We start from the raw sequence: 21807 nt of genomic DNA on the forward strand, positions 1-21807 counted from the left end.
GTTTCCATTTTTCCTTCTTTTCTCATATTTTTCCCTTCTTTTCTTTTCCCTACCCCCTCTCCCTACTTCCCCTTCCCTTTTAGACCTTTTCTTATTTCACATTATCTACTACACATTTTGGTTCTTTCCCTTTTTATTTCCATTCAGGCCTCAATCCTATTGGTTGGTACCACACACCACTGGGCTGGATCTTCTCATCTCAATTTAGTCAGTTGCACACAGACACACAGACACACACAGACACACACACACAGAGAGAGAGAGAGAGAGAGAGAGAGAGAGAGAGAGAGAGAGAGAGAGAGAGATCTGTTTTAGTAATCTGCCAGGCATTTCTTTTTTGGAGGGGTACCGGGGATCAAACTTGCTGGGCAGGCAGTGGTACCACTGAGCTAAATCCCCAGCCCATGCCAGACATTTCTTAATCTATTAAATTTGACATATGATATTTAACAGCCAAGACTCTCAGATCACATCTGAAATTTTTAAACACAGGTCACAGGATATGTCGGGGCATATGGAGTATATGGGTGGGATTGATATTTGCAGACCCATTATTCGTGGCAAGTATGTCTTCTCCTAGAAGATAGTGCTTGTAGCAGGACCTAGAAAAGAATGGATCTCTAAATGAGCCCACAGGAAAATGTAGAAGTTTCTGATTCTGTATTCTGGATCATGGTCAGTAAACCTGTCTCCTATCCACTGGTCTGACATCTCAAAATAGTCCTGCACAATCTCTGGTTTCACCATAGTTTTGCAGATTTCTACTTCCATATGAAAGCTCCCACAGAGGCACTTATCTCTATGTATATCTGCTAAGCAATTGTCTTATAAGCTGGAGACCTACTGTGTCATCTTATTGACAACATTGCTGCTTTTTCTGATTAAGACTGGCATCCCTTAAAGACTAGTAGATATTATATATTCTTTAGAGTGAGTTAAACCTCTCAATAATCTTATAATTACTTTTGTCTTCTTTGGTAAGATTTTCTCACTTCTCTGAATTATTGTTTTTGATCTCAGTGAAAATTTCTTCTCTGAAACAAGAGAACTATCTAATATCCAAGGATTGGTTCCCATCACATTATTTTCTCAGGAAAACAGCAGCAATGAGAATGTGGGCTTAGGTTGTTAGCTGCAATTACTCAGTTTATATAAAAGATGCCTGAAGTATAACTCCAAGGCCCTTCATGACACTGAGTGTCACCATGGAGTTGCTTCATGTGTCTGTTTACTCAGCAATAGCAATAAAACACACAGAATATCACTCAGGAATTAAACCTGCCCTGAGGACTGTTGAAATCCCAGGTTGAGGGCAGAGAAAAGTAACTCTGAAAAAAAAAAAAAGAAACAGGAAAAAAAGAGACAAATTTGTTACTGCTTAATCCTTTATTTCTCTATGCATTCAAAATATTTTAAAGTTTATTGATGCACAACTGTTGTATATAAATGTACAATTTTACAATAATGTCAAAAAGTATGAAGCTATCACCACTAAAAAAATGAAAATTTCCATAAATCCCTAATATTTTCTCATGTTTCTTTGAATTTCATCTCTCTGTTCATACTGTCACAAGACAACAGTGTGTACAAATTGTATTGTCACTATAAATTAGTTTATATTTTTAAGTATTTTATGTAAGCATAGTCTGGTTATATATTTTTTTAAAAACTCACTGCTATGATCTTAAGAATTACTCATGTTGTGGGTATTGATAGTTTGTGTCTTTATTTTATTGCACTTAAAATATTCCATGTAACATGAGCTTGACTCACTTAAGAAATATTTTGGTGTACAGTCTGCTATTGGGATTTATCAGAATGTCTTACAGCAGATACCTGGAAGTTTTTTATCCTGCTTAAATAAATAGTTTATATTGCTCTGGACTAATCTTTTCTTCTGAAATTTCCAATATTCTTTCAGAACCTGGGAGTATACATTTATTTCAAAGCTGTGTTTTCAGCTCTAGAAGATTAATATCAGTATTTGTAAGATTGTTTATTTCATTCACTGTCAAAGTAATGCTTTTCTCTTTCTGAACATTTGCAGTGTATCTTTAATAGCCATTTTAATGTCTCTGGTTAATATGTCCATTATCCATATCACTTTAATCTGCTTCAATTAAGTAGTTGATTTATTTTGTATGGATTGAATGTCCTTACTTCTTTTCATGTTTACTATTTTTATATAATCCCAGACATTGAATATTCTATATTAGTTAATGCTAAATGTTTAGTTTTCTTTCATTATTGCTAGGCTTTGTTGTAGAATTGTTATGATATCAGGAATTTTTTTTTTTTCTTTTGTACCGGGGATCGAACTCAGGACCTTGCGCTTGGCGAGGCAGGATTCGGAACCACTGAGCTAAATCCTTGCCCCGGGAAATGATGTTTTGATACTTAAAGGGTTGCTTTTAAGCTTTGTTTATAATGTCCAACACCATCTAGGTTACTTAGGTGTCACTGTAGCAATATAAGCCAATACCTGTCTCAGCACTTCGCTCGATGTTTTTTAGGTAAGGAGATATTTTCACTCCACGCATAAGCATGTGAACTATTTGAATTTTCCATGAGCTCTAAGGTATCTCTGTGTGCTTCGTTTTAGTGACTCTTTCCCTGGATTTGTTTCTTTTCATTATGTTTTTTTGGTATTCAGGTAAAGACTTGAGAGGAACGCTGGATCTCGAGTTGTCTGCAGTTTTCTCCTCTCGGACACTCTAGAAAGTTATCTCTAAACACTGGAATTTATTTAAGCTCTGAATCTGTTCTTCATTTTGGAGAACCACTAGTCTGTAAACTCTCTGGAGAGTTAGCTCATTCAATTCTATGGCTCATATCTCTTTCTCTCAGGAGTTAATGTCTCGTTTGTTGTTTAATTTCTGAAAGCTCTCATTTCATATGTTTTCTCTACTTTGTTCAATATTTAAGGTGAGTTGGTAACTAGATTTCATTTTCTCCCATCATGGAGAGAGGTGGTATTCTGAGCATTATTTTTAAAAATTAATTTCTCAAGTATCTCATTTATTGGTTAAGCAAAATATACTTTTCAAGAAGCAAAAACATTTCACGTATATTTTCCTACTCCGAAAACTGTAAAGTCAGGAATTTTAATAATGGCTGAGCTTATTAAAAAATCAGTAAACTATATTAATCAGTAAAACACCACACATTTTGTTAGTAAATTCAACCAAATATCCCTCTAGAGAGAAATGATAGGAAACAAGTGATATTTATGCATAAAAACCTGAATTTCCTAACATTAAGCTAAAGAAGCTAGATAAAAAATATAATATTACGGGAGACCATATTTGTACGTATAAAAAAAAAAATATGCCAAAGAAACATTTACCCTTGACCAATTCTGGGAGGAATATTGACTTCCACAGTTAAAAATCCTCATATAACATTTAACCCCTTCCAATGGTAACAGGAGGTGGCTATTAAATTATTAGAGCTGTGCAGTATGTAATAAAGCTTATTTTATGTGGCTATGATTTGATACTTCTGTATAAATGGATCCATGAAGTTTAAACTTGTGTTTTTTAAAGATCAACTCTATTCTAATAGCAATACAATTGGAAGTCACATTTATCTCATACCTCAAATAAAGAATGGTGATTAAATGGAGCATGGTCTCACCTTCTTGGATGCTAGTAACATTGTATTTGTAGATATGTCTTACAAACATTTCAACTTAAAGGATTTTGTTGTGTTTTATTCACAGGAAAGGATTTATATCTTATTTAGTCAAATTTATGAATATTTGATTTTCTAAAAGTCTATGTATTTTTGTATTCTTCTAAAATATTATATAATAATGTTTCATAATTGAATTTAAGTGTGATCTCAGATATATTTTGAACACATGTGAGAAACTATTTCTTTTTATTACAGTTTTGTTAATGTTGCCAAAGGAAACTTAGCTGGCTCCAAACCATTTCTTTAAAGAATTCGAAATACCACATTGTCATTTACAATCTTATTCAAAATTTCCCACTAAACATAACTACATGCAATGGATAAATTTTATTTTCTTTGAAGGCATATAAGAAATCAAACTATATTGAAGAATTACTGTCCAATGACCCAAGAATACACAGATCCTCACAAAGGTGGTGTATGATGGGGTTGGGATAATGCTCAGTAGGATCAGGCCCCATAGGCTGCAGACCCCAGCCTAGTTGTTAGAATGATCTATAAGTGCACTTATAATTCTGTCTGGAAGAGGATGCCATCATCCTAAATATCAAAGTATTTACTACAAAGATTTATACAAATCTAATATTTGGCAGACAATAAATAAACTTCAGGAATATAAGATATAATGGGATGGGGGCAGTGGATTTAGCTCACTGGTTCTGCCACCTGCCTCGCAAGTGCAAGGTCCCAAGTTCAATCCCCGGTACCAAAAAAAAAAAAAAAGATATAATGGGAAGAATGAAATCAAGGTAAGGAATATATCACAGGGTCAGATAAAAGGGCTGAAAAGCAAGACCAGACCAGGCCACAACAAGCCTTTATTAGGGGAACAGATCTGCTGGGCTGTCTCTGAACAAAGGAGAGACAAAAGCAATATGGCTGGAGCAGGGAGAATCTTTTATAGAGACTGAGGTGGGGCTTGTAGGGGCTGAGGTGGGGTTGAGTAAGGTAGTGACTAGGGAATGGAGGAGCCAGTGACGTCAATAGGTGGTAGGAGGTGAGTATTAGGTTACTCTCTAGGCGGGAACAGGGGCATGCTGGGAAGAAGGGTTTGTTCTTTGGTGGGAGCAACCATCTTGGCATGATGTCACACAGGGGAGGGGGCAAGGCACCATAGGAAGAGGGCAGCTACTATACACAATAATTGCTGAGGTAGTGGGAGACCTATCATTCCAGGCTTTTGTTTTATGATAATTGGGTGAAGGTCTCTTCTTCTGGAGCTGCTTCTTGCTGACAAGGGGTGAAAATTGGGGCTAGACGTGGATCTGATGAGACCCATGGCAAGTGGGGACCTCTTCCTTTTGTTGTAGTGGCTGGTACGCTGCCATGATGAATTCCTTGACTGTCTGGCTGGTGAATGCCCTCATTCGTTCCTGCAAGAAATTTTGAAAACAGCGAACCAGGCATGGTCCAAAGCAGAGAATTAAACAGATAATACTGAGGGGTCCCAAGAATAGTAATAGCCAGGGGAGCCTAGAGCTCCAGGAACCAAATGTACCCCACCATTGATTAGTACCTTGGAGGGGCATATCTATCTGGCCCATTGAGTCTTAAGTCTTTTACATTTGACATGCAATTTTTTTTCATTATTTACATAGGTTTTACAGAGACAGCTGGATGTTTAAGGGCTCATTTGTTATAGAAGAGACTGTTATAGAAGTAAAAGATCATATCTCATGATCTAAGGGCCCATGTGTCATGTCATTGCTCTTAGAGAATGAGTGGAAAAGTGATAAACACAATTTATATAATCTTTATAATCTTTTTTTGGAATATAAAAGGTGTATGTAACTGAGAAACTGTCTTTTGGAGGCCAACATACAGATGAATGTAGTGTAACTATGAACCTGACTTGTCCTTTAAATTCAAAGCCATGAAAACACACATTTTAGGTTGATAGTTCCAGCAAAGTCATGGAATAGTTGTGTAAAAGACAGTTTTATTCCTGTATCTCTGTTTTTGGAGGCCTCCTAGATATATTTAAAAATAAAGAAAACTGATAACCTCAACAAGGACACTGCCCAATTTAAGGAGATCAAATATAACATAAAAGGCTTGATCTTTTTAGACATGGGTAAGTATCCAGGAAATATGAGCACAATGATAGAAGAGGCATCATAAACAGAGAACAAGGATGTACATTATTTTAAAAGGAACAAATCTTGTAGCTGCTTGGTATAGAAATTATCTTGACTATGGCTGACGAGCAGGTGATTTTTTCCCAATTTTTTTTTCTTTTTTTTTTTTTTTGATCACTACACAATAGTTAATTAGTTATCACAGAATCAGGAAAACACATCTAAAAAGAGAGATCTGGAGACCAGTGGTTTCTAGGATTGGGTACCTGTAAAGAACTTCTTTTAATTTCTCTGAAAAGAATCTATACACACTTGTAGCTAATTCATGGTTTTCCCTTCTAATTAGTCCACAAAGTTTTGGCTTTTATTTTATTTTATTTTATTTTTTTGAAATGGCTGTGTCATGAGTGAACCAAAAGATTTTTATGGATGGGCTATGTCTTAATTTTTCTGAAGTCTAGCTTTATTTTTATGTCATTATTTTATACCTCTTTTGTTTATTTTTCTGCCAGGTGTTTAAGACCAAGTTAAAGTGAGATCTGTGTCAATCAATATGAGCCTCTTGTTATCTATCAAGGTCAGTTAAGTCTCCCCAGGCCATTACTTTGGAATCATGTATAGTGCCTCTCTACTCCTCTGTCAGTGTCAGCCATCAGGATGGGTCATGGCCTTGCTTGACCAAGTTGCTTTCAGTGAAAGCATTGGAGATTTTTTTTCTTGGTGACCCTCCTTTGGCACACAGTATATTGTCCTCTGGTGTCCAGCAATCTCCCAGTTTAGGAGGTTGACTGACTTACCAAAGATGTAGGACCCTGTAGAGAAGGTTCCCTCATGTCCTGGATCTTTGTTGACCTTGAGATGCCAGGGCCAAAATATTGGCTGTCCTCATAGCCCAGTTACCTTTTAGTTTTGGTCTCCAAACTTTAGTTGTTGAATACCCAGAAAAGAAGATCAATTGAGTTAGCATTGTAACAAGAGTAATGAACTTAACTATTATAATTTTACCTGAATATCAAGCATTTTGGAATTTAAAATATAGAGTACTGTTACTGTTATCAGTCATGGTTGTTTTTTAGTAGTTGAGTTCCTGTGGAATATTAACAGAAAAAGAGCCACAAATAATATTTTAACATGACAATTATGATGACTTTACCTTTGTAACACATTTAAATGTCCATCTTGATATAAAATAACCATTGTTAAACATACTCATTTTTTAAAAATACCAGAAGTTTTTATCTAAATTATTTAAAAAATAAATAAATAAATTATCTTTTGATAGAATATCATCTAAAGAAAATATCTCAGCCTATAAATGTATCCATTATCATAAATAGCTCCAGCTGGAGTATATGAAAAAAGCAAATACCTGAATCAAAAAGGTTATTACCATAAATGAATATTAGAAAACTTGTACAGTCAGAAAGTATAAATACATTTGGCACACCAGAAAAAATAAACCCTTGTTATTGTTGGATTTTTTACAAGATATTTAGTCCTTTAAAAATGACCAGTATAAGCATACCATAGTAGCATATTTAGAATTTATCCCTTTGATGACAATTGCTATAAATAGTATAATAATATATTTAAGTAATATTTATTGATATAAGTCTTTTATAAGGCTATGAAAACTATCGGATCAGTCTGTTGTCAGACAAAAACTTTTGAGGTCCCCCAGTGAACAAAGACTGGAAAATATTTCCATGAGGCTGCTCCTCTGAGCATGCCTTGAACTTAATAACCTTTATCTATAAACAAAACAGCTGCATGATTGTACAAAAAACAAAGATATAAGACAATTTATAAAACTAGAGTGCACTCAAATATATTTAGCCCAATGGAATTAAAATATCTTTATAATTTTAGGTTTATAATTATGAATAAGACTATTTAAAACTTTTTATGTCAATTAACAGAGATTTCTTGTAGAATTCGAATCAGAAGGAATGAAAACTCTATTCCTGTAAAACTTTTATAACAAACTTAAAACCAACAAGCAAACATATATGTTTCCTTCACAAATCACTTTTGCACACCTTCTTGACATACCTAGGCCTTTTGGTCTTGTCCTTTTAACCAGACAAACATATAAAATCCTTTTATATCAAAAATATATATTTTACTTATAACTTTTTAATATTTTGTCTCCAACTCACTATAAACCTTTTTTGAGGCAGAGAGTCATATGGTCTCTGCAGCCTCTATCTGCCTAGCCTAGCTGAGGGTACCATTGTGGGAAATTTTTTGATATAGACATCAGGATTAGAGAAGAAGAAGCCTAAGCATTTTTTAATTTGAGAAAGATCAAAGAAAGAGAATGGCACATGTACTCTAACAATGCTCTTGGTCCCAGCAACCTCTCAGAGAGGCATCTGTGTGGGTGGGGCCAATGTGAGAAGGTTAGGTAGGGAGAACAGGTGTGAGATGGTGGGGATGGGAGAGGAGGAGGTAAAGGAGGGTCACAAGATGGTGGAGAAGGGCCATGTGGTGAGGTGGAAGGAGATAAAGCAAAGGTACAAGATGGCGGCAGAGGAGGAGGGTCACAAGATGGTGGGGGAGAAGAAGCACAGGATGAGGTTGAAGGGTTTAGAGGGTTATAAGGTGGAAGAAGTATGAGTGGTGAGTGATCAGCTGGATTGAATGTGTTGGAATCAGAAGGAGTGGAATCTGGAAGGGTGGGAGTCGAAGCTCGGGCTGGGAGTACTTGAGAAGGAGAACAGGTTTGACAGAGGGAGGGTCGAGAGCACAGGTAGAAAAAAAGCTTGTATGTAAGGGACTTCTGACCATTTGCCATTGCCCTGACAGAAGTTGTGTAAATTACACAGTATGTTAAAATTGAAAGTGCCATTTTTGGGCCATGGAAACCCATTATCTAATTTATACTGGGGCCAAACCTGATTACAATAGAAAACAAGTCTTTTTGGATTTAAGTCTGGTCCCAACAATCTGAGGGGTTTAAGTTGTGCCAGGAGGCAGCCCAGAGGTTTTGAGGGAGGGGGTTTGGATTCTTGGCCCCCCATGTTAGAGCAGGTGAGGAGGAGGCAGCTCCCTAGGAGAAGGACAAATGGGAGAAGCGTCCTTGTCTCCTTTGACAATCTCTGAGTGAGTCTCCCAGAGGGAGAGAACGAGAGGAGCCAGGCTGATGGGATGTCTCCCAGGGGCACGGTTCTGGGCCCAGTGGCTGTGGGGGTTTCTCTGACCAAGCATTTGGATTTCTGAGAAGTCCCTGGAGGGAGAGAGAATGAGACAGAGAACCTGACAAGAGGGAGGCTGAACTCCCTACTCACTCAGACATTGGTGACTGGTGTGGATGTGTAGCGTCAGCAATGGCAAAGGTAGAAAACCCCAGAGGGTCCTGGCTCAGCAGATATGATCCATCCAATGGAGATGACCAAAAGGTCAATCAACCCCTTCCCATGGGGGATCGTTCATTAATGGACCATCTACCATCCGAGTCATGGCATCAGAAATGTAAGGTAAAAGGCCTGAAAACCAAGACCAGACCAGGCCACAACAAGCCTTTATTAGGGGAACAGACCTGCTGGGCTGTCTCTGAACAAAGGAGAGACAAAAGCAATATGCCCATATGGCTGGGGCAGGGAGAGTCTTTTATAGAGACTGGGGTGGGGTTTATAGGGGCTGAGGTGGGGTTGAGTGAGGTAGTGACTAGGGAATGGAGGAGCCAGTGACGTCAGTAGGTGGTAGGAGGTGAGTATTAGGTTACTCTCTAGGTGGGAATGGGGCATGCTGGGAAGAAGGGTTTGTTCTTTGGTGGGAGAAACCATCTTGCCATGACATCACACAGGGGAGGGGGCAAGGCACCATAGGAAGAGGGCAGCTACTATACACAATAGTTGCTGAGGTAGTGGGAGGCCTATCACACAGAAACAGAATTACACAGGCTGTAATTATTAGCTTTCTTTAAAGAAGTTAACAAGCTTTAGCATAACTCTGCTCTGTTCAGAATTAAAATATAAGAGAATTGCTGCAGAGAAATGATTGCTGTACAAGGTAATCAAGTGAGAATTTTGATTCTGAAAAACACAATAACTAAAATCAAGTTTTAAAATACTGAGCATAGTAAAAATTTAGGCATAGATAAAAGACTGATTTGGGGGGAATATAGTTCAGAAGAAAATACACAAATGAATAGAAATACCTGCAGGAATGATACTTTTTTTTGAGACAGAGTCTCACTAAGTAGTTCAGGCTGGCTTTGAACTCACTATATACTGCAGGCTGGCTTCAGACTTGGGCTGCTTCTTCTGACTCAGCTTCCTGAGTGCTGGGATTAGAGGCATGCACCACCATGGCTGATAGGAATGTTTTCTTAAATATGATTATGTTCATTATTTTCAAAGAGATTTTTAAGATCATGGTGTCCTTTGTGACCAAATCTTATAGAACTTTATATGTGCTTGTGTATAGAATTGGAAAATTTTAAATTCTAAGTTTTACAGAAAATGTTAAAGATCCAAGGATAGTCCATATATTTTAAGAACACATGAGATTAGTAGGTCTACTTAAAATATGATTTATTTATTGTTTTTTAAATGTATTAAATTCTTTTATTGGTACATTGTAGGTATACAACACAATTACATTTCTCATTGGGAAATGTATCTTTAAATAATGCATCTGTGTTCTAATATTTTCCCCATTCCTAGCCCTCCCTTCATGCCCTCCACCCTTCCCTATTTACAAAGACTTTATTTCCATTTTTACCATTTCTCATCATTTTTCCTTTCCCTTCTTTCCTTTCCCCCACCCCTACCACTACCCCTAACCCTTTGGACCTTTTCTTCCTATTTTGTATTATCGATTATTCATTCTAATCATTGGTACATTTTAGGCATACAATATAATGGCCAATTATACAATATAATGGAAATAATGACCAATTATACAATATAATGGAAATTTGCACCTTTACATAGTCTCTCTTGGTTCTTACTTTTCACCCTTGCTGAGCCCTCCCTTCAACCCCTCCAGTCCTCCCTATTTACAAAGATTTATTTCCTATTTTTCCATTTTCTCATATTAATCCCATTCCCTTCTATTCTTTCCCCTAGCCTTCCCACTTCCTTCCCCTTTGCCCCTTTTCTTCCTGTTTCACATGACCCATTATACATTTAGTCCTTATTTACACTTTCAGTTTCTCACACCAGAGAAACTATTTGGTATTTATGTATGTGTGTCCTATTTATTTCACTTAAGAGTATTGCCTCAATGTGCATCCACTTAGCTATAAATATCTCTAATTTCTCAATTTTTACGGCTGAGTAGTACTTCATTTTATTAAAAACCCACATTTTCTTTATCCAGTCTCCAGTTGATAGGCATTTGGGCTGTTTCCAAGTTTTAGCTATTACAAACTGTGCTGCTATGAACATGGGTGCACATATATCACTGTGGTATGATTCTTTTAATTCTTTGGGGAAGATCCCCAGCAGTGGAATAGCGGCGTCAAATGGGATTTCCAGTCCTAGTTCTCTGAGGTATCTCCATACTGATTTCCACAGTGCTTGCACCAGTCTACACTCCCACCAGCAGTGGAGCAGGGTTCCTCTTTCCCCACAGACCCACCAGCATTTGTTATTGGTTGATTTCATGATAGAAGCCATTCTTTCTGGAGTGAGGTGGAATCTCAGCATTGTTTTCATTTGCATGTCTCAAAAGACCAGTGATGTTAAACATTTTTTCATGTATTTATTTGCTATTTCTACTTCTTTGTCTGAGAAATGTCTGTTCATTTCAGATGCTCATTTTTGGATTGGGTCTTTAAATTTGGGAGATCTGATCTTTTTAAGTTCTTTATAGATTCGAGATAGTAAACCTTTGTCTGAGGAAGAACAGGTGAAGATTTTTTCCCACATTGTGGGTTGTTTCTTCACACTGCTGGTGGTTTCTCTTGCTGTGCAGAAGCCTTTTAATAAGAAGAGTTCCCACTTGTTGATTGTGCTAGTTCCTGGGCAACTGAGGTTTTGTTCATAAAATCTTTTCCTACACCGATGTCTTCAAGAGTTCTACCTAACCTCTGTTCCAACTGGTTCAGAGTTTCTATTTTAATATTTAGATCCTTAATCCATTTTGATTTTAGTTTAGTTCATGGTGAGAGATACAGGTCTAGTTTTAATCTTTGGCAAGTTGAAGCCCAATTTTTCCAGCACCATTTATTAAAGAGGTTATCTTTCCTCCAGTGAGGGTGGTGTTTCCTCCTTTGTCAAAGATGAGATGGCTGAGTGTGTCTGGCGTTGTTTCTGCATCTTCTAATCTGTTCCACTGGTCCTCAAGTCTGTTTCTTTGCCAGTACCATGCTGTTTTTATCACAGTAGCTTTGTAGTAGAGTTGCAGGTTGGGGATTGTGATACCCCCTGCCATATCTCTGTTACCTAGAATTGCTTTGGCTATTCTGGGTCTGTTCTTGTTCCAAATGAATTTTTGGATTGTTTTTTCAAGATCTATGGAGCATGTTGCTGGGATCTCACTTGGAATTGCATTAAATCTATATAGCAGTTTTGGAAGTATAGCCATTTTCACTCTATTAATCCTTCCTACCAAGGAGCAGGGGATGTCTGTCCATTTTCTGATATCATCTTCAATCTCTCTTTTCAGAGTGCCATAGTTTTCAGACAAGAGGTCTTTGATTTCTTTTGTTAGGATGATTCCTAGGTATTTCAGTTTTTTGGATGCTATTGTGAAAGGAATTATTTGCCCTATTTCTCTCTCAGTGAGTCTGTCATTGGTGTAGAGGAAAGCTATTGATTTTTGTGTGTTGACCTTGTAACCAGCTACTTGACTGAATTTGGTTATTAAGTCTAGAAGACTTTTGGTGGAGTTCTTGGGGTCTTCTATATAGAGTATCATGTCATCTTCAAATAATGACAATTTGACTTCTTCATTTCCTATCTTTATTCCTTTGATTTCTTTCTCTTGTCTAATTACCGTGGCTAATGTTTCCAGAACTATATTGAACAAGGGTGGTGATAGTGGACATCCTTGTCTTGTTCCTAATTTTAGTGTGAAGGATTTCAGTTTTTGAGCATTTTGTATGATATTGGCTGTTGGTTTTTCATAGATGGCTTCTATCAGTTTGAGGTAGAGACCATCTATTCCAATTTTTTGTAGGGTTTTTATCATAAATGCATGTTGGATTTTGTCAAATGATTTTTCTGCATCTTTGGAGATAATCATATGGTTTTTGTCCTTGGCTCTATTGATATAGTGTATTACATTGATTGATTTGTGTATATTGAACCATCCCTAGATCCCTGGGATGAATCCCACTTGATCAGCATGTATGATCTTCTTGATGATCTTCTGCATTCTGTTTGCCAGTATCTTATTAAGGATTTTTGCATCTATGTTCATTAGTAAGATTGGCCTATAGTTCTCTTTTTCAGTTGGGTCTTTCTCTGCTTAGGGGATCAAGGTGATGCTTGCTTCCAGGAATGAATTTGGGAGTATTGCTTCCCTTTCAATTTCATTGAAGTGTTTAAACAGTAGTGGCAGCAGTTCCTCTCTAAATGTCTTGTAGAATTCAGCAGTGAAGCCATCAGGGCCCGGGCTTTTCTTAGTTGATAAGTTTTTAATTACATTTTCAATTTCATTGGTTGATGTGGGGTTGTTCAGAACTTTGAGGTCTTCTTTGTTCAACTTTAATAATTCATATGTATCTAGGAATCTGTCCATTTCTTCTGTGTTTTCCATCTTATTGGCATAGCGTTTCTGGAAGTAGGTATTGATGATCCTCTGGATTTCTGCTGGGTCTGTTGTAGTTTCACCCTTTTCACTCCTAATTGCATGCATTGGGGCCTTTTCTTTCCTTTTTCTGACAAGGTTGGCTAAAGGTTTGTCAATTGTGTTGATTCTTTTGAAGAACCAACTCTTGGCTTCATTGATTTTTTTGTATCTTTCTCTTAGTCTCCATTGCATTGATTTCTCCCCTGATCTTTATAATTTCCTCCCTTGTGTGAGCTTTGGGGTTGTCCTGCTCTTCTTTTTTCTAGAAGCTTGAGGTTCAGCATCAGGTTGTTTAATTGGGCTCATTCTGTTTTCCTAAAAAGCATATTCACTGCTATGAATTTCCCTCATAAGACTGCTTTCATTGTGTCCCATAGATTCTGATACGTTGTATTGTCATTGTCATTTAATTGAAGGAACTGTCTGATTTCTTTTTTAATTTCTTCTGTGACCCATTGGTTATTCAGAAGTTTGTTGTTCAATTTCCACGTGTTTATGAAGTTGTTTGAGTTTCTTTTGCTATGGATCTCCAATTTCATCACACTGTGGTCTGATAATATACAGGGGATAACTTCAATTCCTTTGCACTTACTTCAACATGTTCTATGTATGAGTATGTGGTCTATTTTTGAGAATGGCCCATGTGCAGCTGAGAAGATTGTGTATTCTGATTTTGTGGGGTGGAAGACTGTTTAAACATCTGTTAAGTTCATTTGTTCAAGAGTTCAATTGAGTTCTAGTATTTCATTCCTTATTTTTAGTCTAGTTGATCTATCTATTTGTGACAGTGGGGTGTTGAGGTCCCCCACTACAATTGTATTAGTGCTTATATGACTTTTCATGTCCATTAGTATTTGTTTTATATAGTTGGGTGCACTAGTGTTTGGTGCATAGATATTTATGATTGTCTTCTCTTCATCTTGGATTCTTCCCTTTACAAGGATGTAGTGTCCTTCTTCATCTCTCTTAATTAGTGTTGGTTTGAAATCTACTTGATCTGCCAAGAGGATAGCTACTCCTGCTTTTTTTGGGGTTTCTGTCACATGGAGTATTGTTTTCCATCCTTTAACTTTCAGCCTATGAGTTTCCTTTTGAATGAAGTGTGTTTCTTGTATGCAGCATATTGTTGGATTTTGCTTCTTGACCCATTCTGCCAGTCTATTTCTTTTGATTGGTGAATTGAGAACATTAACATTGATGGTTATAACTGAAATGTATTGACTTGTCATTGCCATGACTTTTTCTTTTTGTTGGGTTCTCCTCCTTTCCATTTAATTTCTTGTCATGCCAGATGGGTTCATTCTGCTTTGCTTCCTGGGGTTGTGATCCTCAATGTCTGTTACTAGAATATTGTGTAAAATTCTTTGGAGTGCTGGTTTGGTATTCATGAAGTTCCTAATGTACTCTTTGTCATGAAAGTATCTTATTTCTCCATCCATTTTGAAAGATAGTTTTGCAGGGTACATCAATCTGGGTTGGAGGCTGTTTTCTTTTAGGGCTTGGAATATGTCACTCCAAGCTCTTCTTGCCTTCATGGTTTGTGTTGAGAAGTCTGCTATCATTCTGATTTGCTTTCCTTTGTATGTGATTTGTTTCTTTTCTCTGACTGCTTGGAGAACTTTGTTCTTCTGTTGATTTTCTGGAATCTTAACAATTATATGCCTATGTGTAGATTTGTTTTGATCAAGGCTATTTGGAGTCCTATATGCCTCAATTATCTGTATGTCAAGCTCTTTTCCCCTGCTTGGGATGTTTTCTGCCATTATTTCTGTGAAGAGATTTTTTTATGTCATCTGCACTCTCTTCTGTTGCTTCATTGAGCCCAATCAGTCTTATATTACTCTTCTTTGCATCATCTAGCAGCTGCTGGATTGATTTCTCATGTTCCCTTATAATTTTGAAGCAATTTTTCTTTTCCTGGTCACTAATTGCAATCTTATATTCTACATCTGAAATTCTGTCCTCACATTGGCTCATTCTGCTGTGTAGACTTTCAGTGGAGTTTTTCATGTCCTGGAAATCTATTTGCATCTGTTTTATGGATTCCATTTGTTTCTTATGTTGGGATTCCATCATGTTCCTGGGCTCCTCTCTAGATTTATTGATCATGTCTTGCACTAGGGGCACAATTTCTCCTGTTATCTGAGAAATTATTTCTGATTTCATTTTTTCCAGATCCGCCTTTGTTGCCAGTTCAGTGGGTCCAGGTGGTTGGGTATCAGAGTGTTCCATCTCATTTCCCTTTGGGGTTACTGTATGTGATCTGGAAGTCTGGTTTTGAGACTTATTTATGTGTTTTCTCATTTCAACTAGGGCGGGGTGCTGTTAGTGCCTGCATGGATTACCTCCTCTGTGCTGGGTGAGGTGGGGCATTGACCGGGAGCAGCTGTAGGTATGGTGAGCCAAAAGTCCTTTTCTGTGGGCTGGGAGCAGTGGGAGGGATGGTGACCAGGATTCCCTTTCCTCTGGACCAGGAACAGTGGGACGATGGCTCAGAATCCCCTCCCTCTGAGCCGGGAACAGTGGGACTCAGTACATTGGTCTGGTGGTCTGGTGTCCTCTGCATCTTTGTAGTGTGGAACTAGGTGGCTGCCTGTCTGCATCAGCGTGATTCAGTGTCTTCCACGTGACTCAGGACCTCGGTTGGGCATGCACAGACCTTCCTGTGTGCAGCGGGCTGATTCGGTGTATTCCATGTGACTGGGGACCTCGGTAGGGCATGGGCAGACCTGCCTGTCTGCAGCGGGCTGATTCGGTGTGTTCTGTGCAAGTCAGGACCTCAGTAAGGCCTTAAAATATGATTTATTGTGAGGCTTTAGTAATTTAAAAACTGTGTCATTGCACCAGAATAATCATGCAAACAGTGGAAGAACACAAGGTTAAAGATATGTGTTTACATAAAATGTATGTGGACCAGCTGCCAAACCAGAGTACTGCCATGCTTACAATTACATGAGCCTCCTGAGACATTTCTAAGTATGGGGGAAAACCCAAAGATATTATTGGTCCCTGGACAACACCTCTTTTGTGTTATTAAAAATAAAGACAATTTAGAAATTTTATTATTATTGTTTTCTAAAAAATTAAATTTTAAGATTTAGGAAAGGAATGCATGTGTTAATTCAGGACTTGACTCTGGCTGCATGGAGCTGACAGTATTAGTATTATAATCTCATCTTCCTAGACTCCCTGTTGTACTTTTTTCCCACACACATTTCACTATGATTTCCATTTCTAATAGGTAGAGTGATAACATTCTTGAACAACTGGAGACCCTCCCATATTCAGAGAAATCCAGAAATTCCTAGGAAACTACATTTCCAGATGGCTCTAAAAGAACAACTTAATGAAAGGAAGGAATAAGTTTGAAACTTCTCTGTGGGATGTTGTCTGCCTTCTCACTCTCCTGAGGCATCCTTCTTTTTTCATTGCTGTCTCCCCTACATAATCTTGGAATCTCCCTGTGGCCCCTAGTTAGCAGATCTCTTGCACTGAGATCTTTATTTGTGTCTATTTCTACGAAATCTAAGAGAGTGTAACATTAAACCAGTTATCGATTTTCTTTAATTTCTTCCACTGCAGTGGGGGGAAAATACCACCCTCATAAATTGCTATGGGAATTAAATTAGATAATATATTAAAGATAATTGGCACAGAACTAGAAGTGTACATTTTATGAATGTTTGCTACTTCCTGTTGACCAAACCTTGAAGGATTTCATTAGTCAGGATTCTCCACAGAAAGAGAACCAGTAGGATATACACTGGTATATTAAAGGGTATTTATTATGGGAAGTGATTCAGGCCATGACAGTGGCTGAGAAGTTCGATAACATGCTGTCTGCAAGTAAGAGACACAGTTAAATTAGTGGTATAATTCACTTTGAGACTGGAGTCTTGAGAACCAGGAGAGCCTGTGGTGTAAGGCTCAGCCCAAGTTTCAAGGCCTGTGAACCTTGCATGCTCAAGTCCAAGCATAGCAGATTATGGGGGACCTCGCTCCAGAAAAGAGAGCAAATTTGGCTTTCCTTTGCCACTTTGTTTTGGCCCATAATGGATTGTATGTTACTTATCATATTAGTGAGAACAGACCTTTACCTACTGATTCAGAAACAGCCTTAAAGATACTCACAAAAATATTTTACCAGGTACAGGTATCTGAGCCCATCTTATCCCACTCAAGTTGACTTATAAAATGAACTATCATAGTGATAAATCAATTAGTTCTGGAGCAATTTATGTGCTATATCTATATATGTATATATAGATACATATTACCTATATTACGTTAGTATAATATATATTATATATTATATATATTATTTAGTATCCTCTCATGATTTATGTGATGTGCTGGTTTCCCTGTTATGTTAAATCATTATACTGCTTTTGATCTGTCTTAGTGTATTGGCTGACTTTCAGAAAAAAACCCACAATATAGTACTGTTATACTAATTTGATCTCTAATCCATCTAAATAGGACTTGATTTTACAAAACTGTCATGCATTTCTAACAAATGCATACAATTATTTAAAAGCAGGCAAAAATCAATTGTATGTTAGTTTTGTTCATCTGAAAATGTTATAAAAAGTGCTACAAATCCTGGAGATGCTTGAATACAAATGTTAAGAATCCCTGTATATTTTTGAAAGAATAATACTTTTTTAAAAATCAAAAGGCTCCAATTCAGATTTTTTGAAGTGCCACATGGAAGAGTTAGCCACAGGATTTGCTTTAAAGTCAATGATCCCCGCTGACTATAATGGGAATCCCACAGTTACAACCCCAGGAAGCTCTTTGCACATTTAGTTATGTCTGTAAAACTGCTTAGGAAATTTAGGTATTATTTCGCTTCAATAATAAAAATAATTTGGTGTTCTTAAAGGCCTTTAGTTCTTACCAAAAAGCACAGTGTAAAACAGTTTAATATAATTTTAAAGGAAAAATACCCAAATAATTGCATGTTATGACTTAGTTTTGTCACTACTTAAATTTATATTACATTAAAAAAAAACTGTGGTTCAATGACAGGAACAATTAAATGAAAACAGGCTCTAACTTGAAGACCTTGTTTATTTATGCATGATTCACAGTGCTTTTGAAATGTTATTTCCTTCACTTTTCTTTCTTTTGCAAATGAGAGTGCTCACAAGACACTGAAACATGACTTTAGAAAATTTAGAGAAAGGAGAAAAGATAAACCCCATATGTAAAATTTTTTCATTTATGAACAGTAAACTTTAAGTTATTAATATCTTATTTATCAAAAGTCTCATTCCTCTCCATTTTCACTGCAGTCCTCTATTTCTTTTTAGCTTTCTCCTTGCAACACACACACACACACTCACACTCAGACACAATCGCAAGCACACACCTACACTATGAACCTACAATGCAGGAACAAACGCTTTTGTCTCTGTATACTGTGGTAACAAAGAATGGCTTCTCTGAAGCCGAACTGCTCAAATTGAAACCACTTTATGGCTAATTAATGTCAATAATAAACTAACCTTTTTATTCCAATGTTTTCTCTGCTATGTGAAAGGGAGAAATAAGATGTATATTATAGCAATAATATGAAGAATCTATTTGTTAATGTGTGGAATAATGCCTTGTACAGTATAAGAACCCTAAATATAAGCTAATGAATCTGAATTACTCACATCTATATTTCATCTAGTTATTTTGTATTATGAATAACTTTACCAGAGCAGACTAGGAAGGAAGTGAAAATTTGTAAGTTAATCATGGAATAAAGCATTATGTTTGACACTATGTTGTAGATTCTGTAAGTATGCTGCAAAGTTATATTTAATAATATCCTTATTTTACAGAGAAATAAGTTAACAGTAGTTATATAAATTATAGAAGGCCATGAGCCTACTGATTAGTAGAGCTATGAATCAAACTTAGATTTTCTGGCAATATAGTAATCCTTCCCAAAACAGTTTTTAGACGCTGGGATAATTTTCCTGAAAAAGGGTCTTCATCTGAGACTTCTAAGGATAAAACACATATATTTTAAAAAATAAATGATAATGCTGGAAACAAATAAAATGAAAATTCAATAAAGTATGTCTGTGGAAAGGAGGCTATGTTTTGTAGAGATATTAGAAAAAAGAGCATAGTTAACATTTGAACAGGGAAATTTCTAGCCACTCTAGGAGCAGTGCAAAGAAAAGGAACTCTAAGAAGGCAGGCCTTGGTGAGAGAAATAGTGCATTTAAGTGTGTGGAAACCATTGTATGCAGTATTACTATTCTAAAGACATAGAGGGGTTTTGGGGGGGCTCACTGTGTTTTCTGTAATGAAATCTGCCTTTTGACATTCATTCATAAGGTGCTAATTAATTGTCAAGTGCAATGCATCAAAACAAATTGTGATACATTTATGGAACATTCTGCAGAATCTGAACATTATCTAAAATATATCTAAATAAGCCTTCCTCAGAGTCTTTGAAAAGACCTCCTTCAGTTAACTGTATTTGTCAATTTCCTTGTACATCATGAGGAAATACAAATTCATAAATTGAATAATAGGGTTAAATCCTATATTTTACAATAGGCAGCCTGTTCTGTTCAACAACCAACTCAGGCAGCCCTAAAAATATTAGAAGAAAATAAAGAGTGGAGGTGACATCATTTGTTTGCTGCAATATTAGAAGTCACTACTCCATTTCAGTCAAGTAAAAAAAAACAGATTAGGATTTGTGCTTGGTCCATCTATCCATTTCACACTTCTGATCAAAAGAAAGTTATAGGACTATATGGCATAACTGATGAGATCTTTCTAGGAAGAAAATGTATAGGTACCTTTCTAGGAAGAAAAGTCATGGCAGATCCACAGAGTTAATAATTAATAAAACTATACTCATTATGATGCATGACAAAGATCTACTGATCTTAGAACAGCTCAGGGAATTCTAAGAAAATCCAAACAAATCTGACCAATAAAGCATTCTAGATTAACTATTATAAATGCCTTGGTATAATTTCCATATTAAAATATGTGACCATCTATTAGGCAATTGAAGAGTTTCTCAGAATTTCTTGTTTGCCACAGTGCAGAATTAGCCTAAAAATTATAATATACATATCTCTTGGCTTCATAGTCTACTGAGTACTCATGATTAACTGTTGACAAGAAAAAATATAAATAGTATGACTACATTATATGACTTGCAATCTCCTTTAAAAATAGACAAGTACAGTACTTGCAATAGTAAAGTTTATGCAGCATGTTATAGGCTTTAAGGGAAGAAAAGCAACCATGATGGAAATCAGCATTCTGAAGGTGTTAAGAAACTGTTTCCTTGAGGAAACTTTATATAAAATTAAACTTTTTTCTTAGAATTTTCTAAGGCAAACCTTGGAGAACATTTTTTTTCTAGCTGGTACCATTCATGAAGTAAATCAATTCATGAAGAATAAGATCCCAGAGTGAATAAGTAATATTTTAAGTGGCAACATTGGAAGGGTGTATGGAGCTCATATATTCAAGGATTATGAATATGAAGTCATTAAGTAGTCTAAAAGCAATTTTAGCTATAATTATTACATCACAGAGAAATAAGATTTTCACATTCTGAAATTTATTGATTTTTATTCCTGGGCAAATTGATGCTTCTTTTCCAGATATTATAAATACTATTTCTACAAAAATGAAATATAGCTTATAACAGCTAAATTGAATATTTATACAGGATTTTCTCTTTACTTAAACAATAAAAATTGTGGTAAAACAGAATTTCTGCATTTCTGTAGCCAACATCTATTAGGCAAAGAAAAATGTGATCAGCAATTGTGACCCAGCGAGGTATTAAATTTGCAAGGTAAAACTAGAGAGAGAATTACTCAAATACAGAAATAATTCCTCCTTATAAAAATTGGACAAGTTACACTTTTTCAATATCAAAAATGGATTATTCTAAAGTGTTATTTCATTCTCTTATTGAAATATTAGAAAAATTAATGTTTAAATCCTTAAGTTCCAAATCTGAAGGGAAAATGATCCATATAATTTATCACCATTTGATACCAATTGAAATAAAATTTTAAGGAAATATTAATGTATCAAAGGACTCAGATTCTGGATGATACTGATAACTGTTTAAAAGAAAATGAGTATTTATGAAATACTTCTGGGGCTGGGTTAGTAGCAAAAAGGAATAAGACAGCAGGGCAAGATTTATGATCAGCATGAGAAAAGCCATTGATAGGAGGGCAATGGAAATATAATTGTACTAGATGGTCTAATAATAAAAAATATAATAAAAAGATCAAAGGTT

At 36.3% G+C, this 21807-nt stretch overlaps 1 long non-coding RNA gene across 1 annotated transcript in view; it reads right to left on the reverse strand.

Annotated features, from left to right (window-relative positions):
• Positions 1-4292: 4292 nt before the first annotated feature.
• Positions 4293-21807, reverse strand: part of LOC147825096 (uncharacterized) — a 52743-nt gene continuing 35228 nt past the window's right edge. The window contains exons 2-3 of the long non-coding RNA XR_015441220.1: positions 6572-6695; positions 4293-5069 (exon numbers count right to left, since the gene is read on the reverse strand). This is a non-coding gene — a long non-coding RNA (uncharacterized LOC147825096). The remainder of the gene's footprint in view (positions 5070-6571; positions 6696-21807) is intronic.

This window comes from Heterocephalus glaber, unplaced genomic scaffold, assembly GCF_053883595.1.
Source record: "Heterocephalus glaber isolate CG9 unplaced genomic scaffold, H.glaber_assembly_v1.0 deba00001509, whole genome shotgun sequence".
NCBI classification, from domain to species: domain Eukaryota; kingdom Metazoa; phylum Chordata; class Mammalia; order Rodentia; family Bathyergidae; genus Heterocephalus; species Heterocephalus glaber.